The sequence below is a fragment of the Acomys russatus genome, chromosome 24 (genome assembly GCF_903995435.1).
Source record: "Acomys russatus chromosome 24, mAcoRus1.1, whole genome shotgun sequence".
NCBI lineage: Eukaryota > Metazoa > Chordata > Mammalia > Rodentia > Muridae > Acomys > Acomys russatus.
The window spans coordinates 19170475-19186408 of NC_067160.1; positions in this window are offsets into that span (position 1 = coordinate 19170475).

A 15934-nucleotide genomic window follows, 5' to 3' on the forward strand; every position below is an offset into this window, starting at 1 on the left:
ATAACAGAAGGGTCATTCTCCACAGAAATTGATGCAGAAAAAGGCCAGTATATGAAAGTGACTCACCAAAAGATCTATAACATTGTGAGAGGTCTTCACTAGCATATGTATTGGTATTAATGATAGTCTGAATTACCATTCTCATTTAAAATGATGAAAACAACAAACATGTATCTATATATGATGTTCAGAGTTGGGATGGGACTATGTGCACTAAACTGGAAAGAACTGACAAATCAGGAATATATCAAACAGAGGGGTGGGTGCGTGCGTGCGTGTGTACGCACAGGCTCACTCATCTGAATACTTGTGTTTTTAGACGATGTGGATTTTCTTTTCTTCTCTATCATAAGAATACAAACATCCTCTGTAGCAGAAAGGCCAGAAGAAGCAATTGCTCTGAGGCTCAATTTTCCATGTAAAGTTCACTGTGCCAACTTTATCAGTCTAACTTTTTCTCCAAAATTTGGGAAAGGAGAAGTGATGAAGTATAATTGTCCCTGAAGAAACTATGGGAGGCAACGGAAGAAAACAAGAGACTGTGCTCAATGTCATTATCTTAAAGCACCTTGTTTGGAACTCATATTGGTTCCGCGTTTTGAAAAATCACTTCAAAATTCAAGTTCAAGCTGTTAGTGTAACTGTTCAGCGTTCAATTCAATTGTTAGTATTGTTGGAAATATACTGTGCAGCTGCCTCCTCTAGGTTAACCCAATGCGAAAGGGAGCTGCTCAAGGCCGGAGAATGCGAAGAAGAAATGGCCTGATTATGGTCTTGCGGAGCTCGGCAGGCACATCTCTGGAGTTACAGCCAAGCACTTGTTGCACACATGACTAGATCAGGGGTTTTTTTTCCTCACTTTTTATGATGATCAGAATCAATCTCCATTGGAAAAAATGCTATGGTAGCTCATACAGATATGGGGGTCTTCATCCTCAGATTTTTAGGTTATTTTAAAACTAAAATTAGCCAGTTCATTTACACGTCATTATTTTTCTTGGCTAAAAATCAATTGTACATATGCAATATAGACTACTTTTGTTTTTGGAAGAATGTACCCTTAAATTTTTATCTATTGGCCCAAATTACAGAAAAAAAATTTCTTGGGGGGGGGGGGATAACCACACAAATAGAGTTCCTCTTATTCCTCTGAGATTGTTATATTTGATTCAAGATAAGTGGCCTTCATTAACTTCTCCTTCTACAGTAGCTGGCACAGAGGAAGCACTAAACAAATACTTGTTAATAAATATTTAAACATTAAAATGATGTTCTAAACATCTCTAAAAGAAAATTCTTTTTCTTATCTGTCTTGCTTAGTATTGTCAACCTCCACGATCATATGACGGTAAAATAGATGTTGATAACGAACCTGCTCTGCCACTCAGTAGTAGAGTGGCTCTGGTTCTCTATGTGATACTCTCTGTGTCTCCCTTCCATTGTCCTCTGCATGGGATGAAGCATTCATGCTTATTTGAAAGGCTGAGGAAGAGCTTCCCCAGGCTTGTGCCTCCAGAGGCAACGTATCAGTGACTAGTGCTTATCTTTGGGGTACGTCTCAAACAAGGAATATCTTTTCCCAATTGTAGAGCCAGCAGGCATGTCTTTATCATCATATTTGAATACAGTTTCTTTATTTAAAAAAATATTATTTCTTAGAGAACTAACAAAATGACACTGGTGTAAAACTTAAGGTATTTGCTTTCACTTTCTTCTACATAGTTTTTGACCTTCTAGTGTAATAGCCTTACCGGTTTGTTGTCTTTTAGTTTAAGGTATACACATATGGTAACTAGGGAAAGATTTATGAACAACTGAACTATTTAGACAGGAAATATGATACACCAAAATTCAAACATTTATATGTTTGTACATCCTGGTTTCTTTAGCTTTTTCCATAGCCATCTACTGTCTGATATGCCTACACATTGACTCATCCACGTCTGGGACTTACAAAGTCTAAAGTCCTTCCTCAGTTTGTGTGAATGAATGCGCTGCTGCTGCTCCTTTCTTACATGAACACTAGTTGATTCCGTTGTCCCACTGGATCTTGAGTTGGTTCTCTTTCTATATATATTTAGACAGAGAGTATGGTCCTGCACAATATTAGAAGCTTAGGCATCTACTGAGGAACTGAGGCTAAGACAGAGCATATATCCAGCCTATCCGAGCTCCATTACAAGTTCAGTACCAAGTACCACAGAGCTGACAGTTATTCCTCTGACTCTTGTCCTTCACTTGCCCAAAATATCTACAGTGGTGTGAAGCTCTGAAGGCTGATCTACCAATCTCTACTACCACAGTCACTTATATTTTTATCTCTTCCCATGCGCTTCAGAAGACTCGTTTCAGAATTTACTCATGTTCAAGTCTTTCACACGTACAAAAATATCCATTTTCTCCAAATTCATCTCCCTTAAGCTAACTGTGACCTAATGGATGAAAAACCTAATAAGGGTGTGCCCATTTTTACTCTTCCTGACTTGTTCCTCAGGTTGGATTAGCTCATAAGGAAATAATTATGACATAAAATAATTGTTTCCTTCTCCTTCTGTGTATTACTGTTGATGCTTTGATGGCTACAATGGATTCTGCTAGGTCTCCTTAACTTTGTCATTTTTGGATTGTGGTCTCATTAGTGTGCAGCTGCTAAGGTTCCAGTGTATTTCATTCTGCCTAGTACACTTGGGCCATCCTCCTGCTCTAAATATTCTATTTTCATCATTAAAAACCCTTCCCCTACATAAGGGTCCAAAACAACATGGAGAGGCTTCCAGAATTCCCTTCAGACACTCTCTGCAGAAGCTCAGTCCATCTTCAGGATATGCCCCCTTCCTTTCCTGGGTAGCACTCTAATAACTAACTGCAAAATTGTGCTAGTAATCTGGGTAGCCCATGTTTTGTGTTTTCATTCCTAATTGGCATATGGTAGATTGTAACAAAAACTCCAGTGAGTAAGTAGTTTGTCTAATTATGGATTTGGACAATTTCATAATATAAAACATAATATGAAAAAGTTCAAGTCTCTTCTTGGCTACCTGCTGTCCTTCCTCTGAGTGCCACCAGGTCTCCCCCTCCAGGGGACATGGTCAAATGTGAGGCACCATAGTACGTGAGAAAGTCTTATCACACTCTCCACTCAACTGTGGAGAATATTCTGACCATTGGCTAGATCTGGGAAGGGGTTTAAGTTTACCTCCTGTATTGTCCTTGGCTGGTGCCTTAGTTTGAGCGGGACCCCTGGGCCCAAATCTGCCTATCATATTGTTCTACTTGTAGATTTCTAGGACCCTCTGTATCCTTTTATTTTGCTATTCTCCCATGTGTCTCTCATTTAGAGTCCCAATAGGATGCCTTCCCCTCTGTCCCAGTTTCCTGGTAAGTGAAGGCTTTCGTGGGACATGCCCCTTGGGCTAGTATGCAGATATAAGAATATATAGGCGGAGGTAATCCCCCTCAGGAACAGTCATAGGGGAGGGGAATAATGGGAAAATGGTGGGGGGGGGGAGGAATGGGAGGATACAAGGGATGGGATAAACATTGAGATGTAACAAGAATAAAAAAAAAAATTCATGTGCTCTTTTAAAAAAAACCCATGGAGGTCTATGGGAAGGGAACAGGGCAGAAGAAGGAGGGAAGGAGGGAAGCAGGGAGGGACGGAGGGAAGGAATGGGAGTATACAAGTGAGAGAATAACAAATGGGATGTAAGATGAATAAATTGTAATAAATAAAGAAAAAAGAAAAAACCCACGGCGTCAAAAAAAAAGTTGGGGATTCACTGAAGGAGTCTATTGCCATTGCGTGGAATTTTGTTATTCTCAGACATCTATTAGTCTTCAAAAATCACTAAGGCTAGACAACTCATAATCAGAAACATTGTGTTATTTAAACTACTCTAAGAGGATTCCAAAACAGTATCCCTTTGCAGTATCTTATACTTAGTTGTGAGTAAATGCTATCTTTACCCTAACCAACACTGTTTTGCCTCAAAAACCCTATAACTAAAAATATTCTTTTCTCTACTAAGTTTTTTATGAGTAAGGATGGCATGTTTAGAAATGTATTGAGTAACTCAGAATGTTTAAATTATCTCAGCATTTAAGGAATGGACATCCTAACACTTGACAGGAACTGTGAATATTTAATCATGTCTATTACAATGTTTTTAAAATAAAAGTTTTCTTTATTCCTAAAGTTGACATAAATATTTCACTGAAGTTAAATTCTGAATTATACTTTAATACTTTCAGGGTCCACTAAATATAATATTTAGGCTTCAGTTAATTTCCCCATATTTAACACCTGAATACAACATTTGATTAATTCTCTAAGGTTGTTCTATAAGTCATAAACTTATATGCTCTTTTTTTTTTTCAATTTTGACATGATATTTCTCATGGGGATTCACTAGATATTCATAATTTCACATGAAAGATAGAGTCATTCCCCATATTTTGATGATGGAGTGAAGTACTTCCTTATATAGATGCAGAAGTCCTTTTTGTGGACAGAGACTTGCTATGTAGCCCAGGTCAAACTTGCAGTCCCCTCCCTCATGGGCTAGGATGCTAGACATGTGTGACTGCTGCTAGCCAGAGGTTTACTGAGACTTATTCCCATCCTGATGGTTCTCACAGCGTCTTTGGACATCTCCTCTCTCCCTCCACCACCTCTCTCACTCTTGCTCCTTCTTAACACGTCACGCTGCCCCAAGATTAACATCCCCAAAGAGAGTTAGGCAATTGTCCCTGTATTCATCTACACGGGCTCTGATTTTAATTTGATTTCAGAGTGTCTGATTAGCACAAGGAAGAAGAAAAAAGGATGTTGATTATGAGCACATGATCAAAATAAAATATCAGCATGGCAGCATGGTAGGTGAATTTAAATAATTCTCAATATCCACAGTGACACAGAATACTCATTCTTTCCCATTTTCATAGGAAAGTCAGTTAGACGAGTAAAATTCACGGTCACATCTTTTTTTCCCCAATATCAGCAGTGACACAGACTACTCACTCTTTCACATTTTCATAGGAAAATCACTTATACAAGTTAAATTCATGGTCACATCTTTTTTTTTTTTTTTTTTTTTTTTAATCATCTGGTAAAACCAAGGGGGGTGTTAATAACTAGTATATATAAACTGCCCACCCAATTTAGGGTATGTAACCTTGGGGAACATCCTCAAAATATATCTTCTGTTTTATGAAGATTGAATTTTAACTACATTTGTCTCTCTCCTAGTGAGAGAGAGAGACAGACAGAGACAGAGAGACACAGTGAAAGAGAACAGAAGCTAACAGACTTCAAACTCACCTTGCAGTCACAGTGATGAAAACTGTTATAGTAACATACATTCAAATTTTCTTATTTTTCTTCTTTTTTTAATTACTAATTAAACAGAATGAAAATAATAAATGTGAAGGTTCTGGAGAGATGGGTTATGACAATGGGTAACAAGGTGTGAAAAGGGCAATGTAAACTTACAGAGAGCAAAATATCATGAAAACCAGAAGAAAAATGCTCCCCTTCCTTACAGTCGTATGAGCTGCTCACAAAGCAAAGGGAGGGGCTTCCTTCAGACATCGCCAAACCAACACATACACCTGAGAATGTTAAAAGTGACTCCAAGGCTCAGAGGAAGGATAGGAGGCTACCAAGAAGAGACTTGATACCCTATGAGCATATACAGGGGGAGGAGGTCCCCCTCAGTCACAGTCATAGGGGAGGAGAGTAAGGGGAAAATGGGAGGGAGGGAGGAATGGAAGGATACAAGGGAGGGGATAACCATTGAGATGTAATATGCATAAATTAATAAAATAAAATTAAAAAAAAAGGGGACTCCAATAGCCGAGCCTCTCTTGATTGTTTTACCAGTTCTCTAAGCATTTCAGATGCCAAATACAGGGAAATACATACATGCAGATGTACTATCTTGATTTAACATTCATTAAATATCACCCTGTAGTTTTATAGCAAGGTCTTCCTAAAGTTTGAGTTGTATCAAAGTTAGCGATTTTCTAAAACCACAGCAGTGCCTAAGGATCTACATCTCTTTTGCTTCCTAAGATACTAAATCAATTTATCAGTTACCCTGTTTCCCACCTGTGTTATGATTCATCCAATATGATAAAAAAAAGACTGAGCAATAACTTGATGGCACTTCTAGTGAATATATATATATATATATATATATATATATATATATATATATATATATATATATATATATATACATACATAAAATTAACCATAGATTCTTCCTGCATAGAATGTAATCTGAATACAGTGTTCTCTCACTTTAGTCCTCCAAGTTCCTCCCTACCTGTTCTCCTATCTGGATCCACTCCTTTCTATCTCTCCTTAGAAACAACAAAATGTAACCAAAGAAAATATAATAAGATAAAATAAAAATCATTATATCAAAGTTAGGCAAGTCAAACCAACAGAAAACAAAAAGAATCCTAAGAGAAGGCACAAGAATCAAAGAAGACCTACTCATTTACACATTCAGGACTCCAAGGGTGGGGGGCGGGGAGAGAGAGAGAGAGAGAGACAGACAGACAGACAGACAGACAGACAGAGACCATGTGATTTATGCTTCAGTCTCCATGCTGTTTGAAAGGGTCTTGTTCTCTTGCCCTCTGTCCGCTCTGTCTCCTACAGTCATTCCTGCATTGGGTAGAATTAGATTTCGAAAACTGTTTTCAGAGGCCAGCTGCGTGTTCTCTTCAGCATGTCAAGAGGAAAGCAGGAAGGCGTGGTTTCTCACTATGTCCAGATTTTTAATGGTCCTTTTGATAAAGAGGAAGCAACCATCATGCCAACTGTCATCAATTCTACCAGCCACCCTCAAGCTCAGCTTTTCATCCCAACTCTTGACACTAAACTCTTGACACTAAGCAGAACACAGCCTGCTTTCCCAAAGTTTTTGCCTAACTCCTGTTCTGCAGCTTCAGAATTTAGACCAAACCATGTTGAAAATATTGCATGTGTCTGAGTCCTCAGATTCCATCTCCATTTTTAAGCTCAAAGGCACTGAAATTAATTAGTTGCTTCTCTTTGTTTGTTTGTTTGTTTTTGTTTTTCTTTTGAGACAGGGTTTCTCTGTGTAGCCTTGGCTGTCCTGGACTTGCTTAGTAGACCAGGCTGGCCTCGAACTCACAGTGATCCGCCTGCCTCTGCCTCCCGAGTGCTGGGATTAAAGGCATGTGCCTCCACCACCCAGTAGCAATTAGTTGCTTCTAAATTGCTAGTAGTGGTCCTTTGTCTGAACCTACCGTATTTATATCTTGTATCATGTGTGCAGATATGGTAACCGCACTCCGAGACCATTGCATTTCTTTAGCTCATTTCTCAAAGGCCCTCATGCTCTCATTTTTACAAATTGGTTTTCTGTTTGTTTTTAGTGGAAGTCTTGACCTACTATGAACTATTTCATCTTTCTGGAAATGGAAAGTCTAGTTTCCAACTGAAACTCTCATTTGCTTTAACTATTTTAGACTAACAAAAGACAGAGTATCCCCTTTCTGAGGACTATAGGAAGGGGGGAAGGGGAATGATGGAGGGATGGTGGGACTGGAAGGAGACAAGAGAGGGAGCTGCAATCGGGATGTAAAGTGAATAACTTAAAAATAAAAACCACACAAAAAGCATAGAGTGTTTATCAAACACCACTGTACCTTCACCCACATTTTTAAAAGCTTACAAATTGATCCAAGTCGATGAATGAGGTGCTATGAGTACAGGTGAAGGCTCTTGTATACACATCCCTCACTGGAAAATTATTTCTTAGTTTGGACTTGGTACTTGTCATTCCATGGTTCCAGTGGAGGAACACAATGGCTCTTTTCCATCCTTAGTTGGTACTCATGGTCTGGGATGGAGCAGAATCTTAAAGCAGAAAGTATGTATTCCCTGTGGAGACAGCTACAATGAGAGCAAGAATTATTTTGTCACCAGGTCTCCCCATTCAGGGGACTTGGTCAAATATGAGGCACCAGAGTACGTGTGAAAGTCAGACCCCACTCTCTACTCAACTGTGGAGAATGTCCTGTCCATTGGCTAGATCTGGATAGGGGTTTGAAGTTTATGGCCTGTATTGTCCGTGGCTGGTGCCATAGTTTGAGCGGGACCCCTGGGCCCAAATCTGCCTATCAGAGACCTGGTGGCACTCAGAGGAAGGATAGCAGGATACCAAGAAGAGACTTAATACCCTATTAGCATATACAGGGGGAGGAGGTCCCCCTCAGTCACAGTGATAGGGGAGGGGAGTAAGGGGAAAATGGGAGGGAGGGAGGAATGGGAGGATACAAGGGATAGGATAACCATTGAGATGTAATATGAATAAATTAATAATGTCCCACGAAAGCCTTCACTTACCAGGAAACTGGGACAGAGGGGAAGGCATCCTATTGGGACTCTAAATGAGAGACGCATGGGAGAACAGCAAAATAAAAGGATCCAGAGGGTCCTAGAAATCTACAAGTAGAACAATATGATAGGCAGATTTGGGCCCAGGGGTCCCGCTCAAACTAAGGCACCAGCCAAGGACAATACAGGAGGTAAACTTTAAACCCCTTCCCAGATCTAGCCAACGGTCAGAATATTCTCCACACTTGAGTGGAGAGTGGGATATGACTTTCTCACATACTCTGGTGCCTCACATTTGACCATGTCCCCTGGAGGGGGAGACCTGGTGGCACTCAGAGGAAGGACAGCAAGTAGCCAAGAAGAGACTTGATACCCTATGAGAATATATAGGGGGACGTAATCCCCCTCAGGAACAGTCATAGGGGAGGGGAATAATGGGAAAATGGGGGGGGGGAGGAATGGGAGGATACAAGGGATGGGATAAACATTGAGATGTAACAAGAATAAATTAATAAAAAAAAAAAAAAAAAAAAAAAAAAAAAAAAAACAAAAACAAAAAAAAAAAAAAAAAAAAAAAAAAAAAAATAAAAAAATAAAAAAATAAAAAATAAAATGGATTATTTTGTACAGGGAATGACTGAGTTCAGGATGACAAGAAAAGCAGAAGCCCTGAGGCAGTGGGAACCCTCAGTAGCAGAGCCCACTTCTTATGCAATCTTAATGATTAAACACACCCTTTCTTTCCCTTCATTTAAAAATACATTTGAATTTGTAGTTTGCCACGCAGTAATTTTGTTTGAACATAAAATTTTTAACAGGTGATATGTTAAAATACCTGTGCAATTTGATTCTTTAAATTTAGCATGCTTGTTTTGAAACTTAATTGTAATGACACATACAGTTTTTGTTATATGCTTTCATGAACATCTGCGTGTTTCTGTTATTTTGGTGATTTTACCAATCCTACTTTGGGCATCCTCACTAGACTATTCTAGTAAGACTTTCCTTTTTCCCACACACATGCAAATATTTTAGAAAGTATACCTCGAGGTAGAATTGGTATGGAAGAACTATCCACTTCTACAGTTTGAGCAATTTTCTCTCAAAAATGACAATACTAATTAAATACCAGACAATTTGAAAGGACTTTCTTTTCCTCTATTTCCTCACTACTGCATTAAGCACACATTTTATTTTGCCCAATCTGATGGCATTGACTCTTGTCAATTTCATTATATTTCTAGTGCCTCGTTTATTAAGAGATTTTACATGTGCTAAATATCAATGCTTTTTGGATTGTATGTATTGCAACATCAGTTCAATTTCTAGGATGCAAATAGTTGAAGGAGAGAACAGAATACAGCAAGATATATTCTGACCTTCACACATGCACAGTGATGTTTTCCACCTCTGTCTCCCCTCCGTCCCCCTCTCCGTGCCTACCTCCCCTCTCTCTGTTTGTCACACACACAATCAAGTAATATATCAAATCCTCTATTATTTTCTTCTAAAGCTATAAATTCTTACTTTGTACATTGTATTTCTATCTACCCACAATTACTATCTAAAAGTAAATGAGTTACGTATCTAACTTTATGTTATTACATCAGTAGCCAATGCCCTCATCATTCTTATCACTCTTTCACTGATCTGCCATAGCATCTGTACCATCTCCCAAGCTCTCAGATGGTCATAGGCTTGCTGCTGAAAGCCACTGTTCTTGATTATCCTCCAGAACTTGACTGCAAGACCCTATTGATGACATCACATACTTGAGTCATAGAAGCCAGAACAAGCAAGCAAGCAAGCTGGTGATGCCGGGAAACTTTGTCACTAAGGGCTAGCGCTGATAGTGCTAGAAGGTGCTGTGCATGCTCCTGCAGGAGAAAAACAACCATCAATCCTATCCTATCCAGATATGTCTACTGGCAACCCCTCCTCCAAAAGTATAGGGATCACCTTAGAAAAGAGGAGTGGGAGAACCAGAGATGATGAGGACCACAAGAAAACATTGGCAGGGGTGGAGGGTGGTGAGTGAATACATTAGGACAGCTGCCTTTAATGAACTCACAGAAACTTGCAAACACTCAAACCAGACAAAAACCTCATGGAAGGAGGGGGTGGGGCAGGAAGTGTCTAGCTTAGGAGTTATTAGTAATTGACAGGTGTTCCCTTAAAGGCGTGGTCCTGGTAACTCTAACATCCACCCATGGATGGCTACATACCTAAGGGGTATAGGTATCACTTATGGAACTAGATGGGGTTAAATAATAAAGGCCCAAAGTTGGATGGGGATAGAATATTTTAAGACTTCTAGAAAACACCCAACCCTAGCATAGTTCCACTCCAAAGGAATTGGTTGAATACAACAGAAATGTGAATGCCAGTTTCTGTTTGTGTTTCAGAGTTTTCCCATGTTGCTAAAAGAGAAATATGGTATTCTTGCGACATTGGATAATTTTCTTCAATGAGACTAATAAAGGTGATTGTTCTTTAGTATTAATAACTTGTTATAACCAATGTGCATGAATGGCAGCTCCCTCAGTACAGCACTTAATACCACTGAATATAAAGGGGCATCAGTTCTATATAGCTTTAAGTAAGTTCCTACAACTGACACCTTAGACACAGATATCCAGTGCAGCAACTATGAAATAACAGCATTACCTCTGGGCATAAATTACTCAAGGAAAGCACATCTAAATCTAATGAAAGTGCACTCCTTGTTATTTTATCTATTGTCAGCATAGCATCACCTGGATACATAAGCCTATTTCAACAGTCTGAAAATATTATATACATCAAGGGATAATTTCTATTGCTAGAAAATAAGTCAAATTGTACAGAATATCTGGCTGGTCAGGCATTTGTTCAAATTGCAAGTATTTTTAGAAAATGGGTGTGTATGTGTGTGTGTGTGTGTGTGTGTGAGAGAGAGAGAGAGAGAGAGAGAGAGAGAGAGAGAGAGAGAGAGAGAGAGAGAGGGAGGGAGGTGTTTGGATACTATAGAAAGAGTGATAGTCTCTCTTCAGCAATAATTTACTCTACTGAAAATCTTACAGTGTATCATCTTGATCTCCCCCCAGTACCTGCATTATAAGAAGCCACCGAAATAGAATCTCTTCGCTCCAGAGTATTAGAGCAGGTTTCTCAGCTAAAATTAAAGGAAAACTTCACGCCCAGCTATAGTTATAAGTCAGACCTCAATTGAGTCTGTCATTGAGCCTTCTAAATTCTAACCAGAGTTGACTTCTCACTTTGCTCCCATCCATGGGAGACCTGCTGGGTTTAGGAGAGAAGACTAAAGCTCAAACAGCCTGAGAGGAATTAGGAGAGTCCTGTTGTTCACAGCAAAACCCTAGTGTCTGAAGACGGAATGGCCTCCAGGGGAAACTCCAGCACAGTGGCTGCAATCCAACAGTAGAGTTGACTTGATCTCCTGGGCCGAGTCCTGGACAAACTCCCACATGTAAGGCCTTAAGGGAAAGGTTTAGAAGTGTATATATTTCTGTAGGTTATCTGCTGATTTAAGGAACATTAAAGTTACTGTTCTGACTGAATCTAACGGTTTGCAGGTTCACTTCATAGTATTAAAGAACTAAAGGTAACAAGTCACAAAGTAATTGCTAATAAGCATGTTTACTTTAGAGGGTGATAAGAAAAAGGTTACAGGAAAGGAAGCTAGCCTGCATAATTTGCACGCCCAAATACAAAAAAATAACCATGAGTCAACTGTGGGCCAGAACAGCCTGCTCTCCACCATGGAGAGGAACTGGTCCTAGGTCAGTGTCCTCAAGCTAACCCGGAGCTCGCAGTGCTCCACCAGCAAGGCCATGTGGATGACAGGCTGAATCATTTAAACGCATCAGCATCTTTGTTCATGACCATGAGAAAACAAGCATCTTCTGAATTTTAAACTTGTCTCTCAGGGCAAACCCTCAAAGGCTCACCAACTATTGTCCCCCAGGCTGGAACTCCAAAAGGATGCTTGGTATGTAAGAAACTACTTCAAAACTCTCTGTGGACATAGATCTGTAGAGGTAAATTCCCACTGGAACTCCTGCCGAGCTACCAGCAGAGTATGAGTTGCCGAAGAAAGCAACTGAGTTAAGTGAAGACCCTGTCAGAATGCAAGTGTAACACCTTGCTTCCCTTTAAGTCAAAAGTTTACTTTCTAATTTTTAGTCACCAATAAACTAATGAATAAGTCAAGGCCTGTAACTATTCAGCTGAAGAACTCTGATTAAAATTCTAAATTCCCCCATGCACTCATTTTCTCATATCTAAAATGAAAGTGTGAAGTTAGTAGATCTTTAATACTTATCACCACACTTAAACACTGTGGCTTTTGAAGATAAACAGGAATTATACTCTTTTTAAATATGTTATCTTTTAAAAGGGTGATTATAAGGGATATAGAAAATAATTATCAGTACTTATTTCTAGCATGCCGGGCTAGAAGAACAGTCTTTGGCATGAATAAATCGTCTATATCAAACTAATAGACCGTCAATATATATGTGTTGTTAGAAACACAGATATTCAGTTCATGTTTTTAAAAAGGAGAATCTGCTATAATCACTCCTTTTTTCCTTTTGAGAAGGATTTTTGAGAAAGCAAGCCAACAATGACGAGGTAATGAGATGTATTTGGAGCTACGTAAAGAGAATAGAGCTTGGCCTGAAGAACCAATTATGTAAGGAAAGCTACAGATTATACCTAAAACAGAAACACAGAGCCAGAACTCAAAACCCTGGGTGTCCCAGCATGAGAATTGTGAGCTGGCATTGCAATAGTGAATCCAATAAACCAAGGGCATGAGCTAAGGGCAAAAACTTAAAAAATTAAATTACAGAATCCAATCATTTGGAACTTAAGAGAAAGTAGTCTGAAAAAATTATTTAGCCACAATCAAAGAATTCCAATCTCATATCTGTACTATAATTTGCTTCAAGTGTTAGTTAGGACAAATAACCTTTTGATTATATTGAAACACTTAAAGTTGTAAAACCAACCCATTGTTTACCCTTTTACCATATTTAACATGATTTTTGTATAAAGCAATTTACACATTTTTCAAAGAAATTATACTAAAATGTATTTTTTAAAGAGGAGTTAAGACTGCATTTCATTCAAGAGTCATAGATTTCTCTTTATTATTTGTGCTACCCATTTCAGTTCATTTTTCTTCAATAAACATTTAATTAATAAGAAAATATTCCTTATTATGAAGACACATATATGAACTCATATATATATACATATACATATTTATATACATATACACATACATACACACACACATACACACACTTAGTTCAGAGCTTATTTCACAGGGAATTTAAAACTTGAAAATCGCTCATGACCTCCTTTAAAACTAACTTCAGAAAATGGCTGCTTCATGCTTCATCAACTGTCTTTAACATAATGAATTATAAAGCATGGTTAAATCACCTTACAGGGACTACTTAAAAGTGAATAAAGTCTCTTTACTTTCCTACTTATTATTCCTCTTAGAAGAAGATTAGGAGGAGATAACAGATGGTTAGTTTTCCATCCATACTAATCTTAAAGGCAGTCAAATGTCAAATGGACCGTGTTACCATTGAGCTACTTTTTTGAATACTGTGTAAGTCATTTTTGAGGGTCACTAGTAGACTAATTATAATTACCCAAATTATTTGATCAAAGTGCTATATGCATTTGCCATGTGCTAACTTCTATTAAGTATAATAAACTAATTAATGCTAAAATAAATAAGTTTTAAAGGCACATAATTAAAATCCATAGCAAGCCTTATATGGAAAGTATGGAGATAGTGAGACAAAAGCTGCAATGCTCTCATGTGGAAGCAGAATAGTAGGACATTTCTAACCAGAATATTGTAGAAAAAGTTACACTCAAAACCCAGTTATACATGTATCTGTGGCAATAAGCCATTGGGGGAGCTGTGGGTGACCTGGGTTGTTTCTTCTAACTCTCACCAGCAAGAAAATATCGCTGATCCCATGTTAAGAAAAGAAACAGACAACTGAGCCTTTGTCAATTTCCAGAGTCAAGGTGAAACTCTGGAGATCTAGGTCACAGATGGCATGCTCAAAGGACAGGCACAAATATTCAAGTTAGGAAAGAAACATTCAGATTCTGAATGACAAGCAAAAGTAAAGGAGAGAGTAAGTGACACGTTACACACAGAGGCTGAGTGAAAAAAACAGAGTCATTTTATGAATAAATGAAGAAAAAGAATGGGAGGGAGGGAAGGAGGAAGAGAGGAAGGAAGACAGGAAGGGGGAAGGAAGGAGGGAGGAGGGAAGAAGAAAGGAAAGAAAGAAGGAATGGAAGGAAGGAAGAAAGGAGGCTCAGTCAGTGCTAAGGCTGAGAAAAAAGTATAATCAGAGCAGTCAAGTAATCAAAACAAAACAAATAAACAAACAAACACACCCTCAGTCTTTGAAGCATGTGGATAGCTTTCTTGCTCAGCTGCTAAGTTTCTAGGACATAAGCATTTTTTTTTTTTTTTTTTTTTTAAGCAAAGCATGCATTCCCAGGTCTCAGAAGGCAGAGACAAGAGGATCCCTACGAGTTCAAGGCAAATCTAGTCTACATAGCAAGTTCCTGCCACCCAAGGGAACACAGTGAGACCCAGGCTTAGAACAGTAACAAGATCCCATTCACTCACTTAATCAAATGTACACTAAATACACATTCTCCATATTAATACCAATGTACTCAAAAAAATTAAATTTTTTCTTCTGAATAAAATAAGCATTCCTGGCTTTGTGATACAAAATTACACGCAATACTTTGAAAGTGCTATTGCAAGCTGTTTAGGTAAATAACTTATACAAGTTAATTGTTAACTGATAAAACCATCTTCATATCAATTACTAGTCTATTTTTATCACAAGAATATACATGTTGGCTGCAACAGCTAGATAAGATTCTATAGAAAGATAAGGTAAAATAGTTAGATAAGGTCTTTAAAAACCTCAGAGACATACAGAACACAGCATTTTAAAAAGTTTTTGTTATTTTAAAGATTCATTAACAATGAGACAGGTTAACTACTGGCAACACCCAACCAACCTCAAAGAGGATGATGAGCATCAAAGAACCTCCTTATGGATATGGCTTCAAAAGTAGCAAATTAGCCACTAGGAAAAATGTCTCATTTCTACCACAGACAGAATTCTATCTTAAAAAGTGCAAGCTTGGATGCAGGCAGAGTCAACAGCCAAACTCTGCCAAGACAGGGTAAGCAAGTCCTCAATAGTTCCTGCCTCACAAATATGTCTGTCAGATATATTGGTCCAGAATGCTGAAGACGATTCTCCAATGTTGTAGGGAGTTTTGGGTGACTGCTCTGGTAGCAAACTGTATTTGTCATATTCTCATTTGGGAAGCTGCCAACCTGCATCCCCTGTACACTCAGATAATTAATTTTATTCCTTCTCAAGTCTCTGTTTGGGTTGAAGACCAGACAGTTTAGTTTTACAATCAAGCTTAGTTGTTTAGGGGTTAATATTTTTAGGTCTAGATAGATGTTTTAAGTCAATA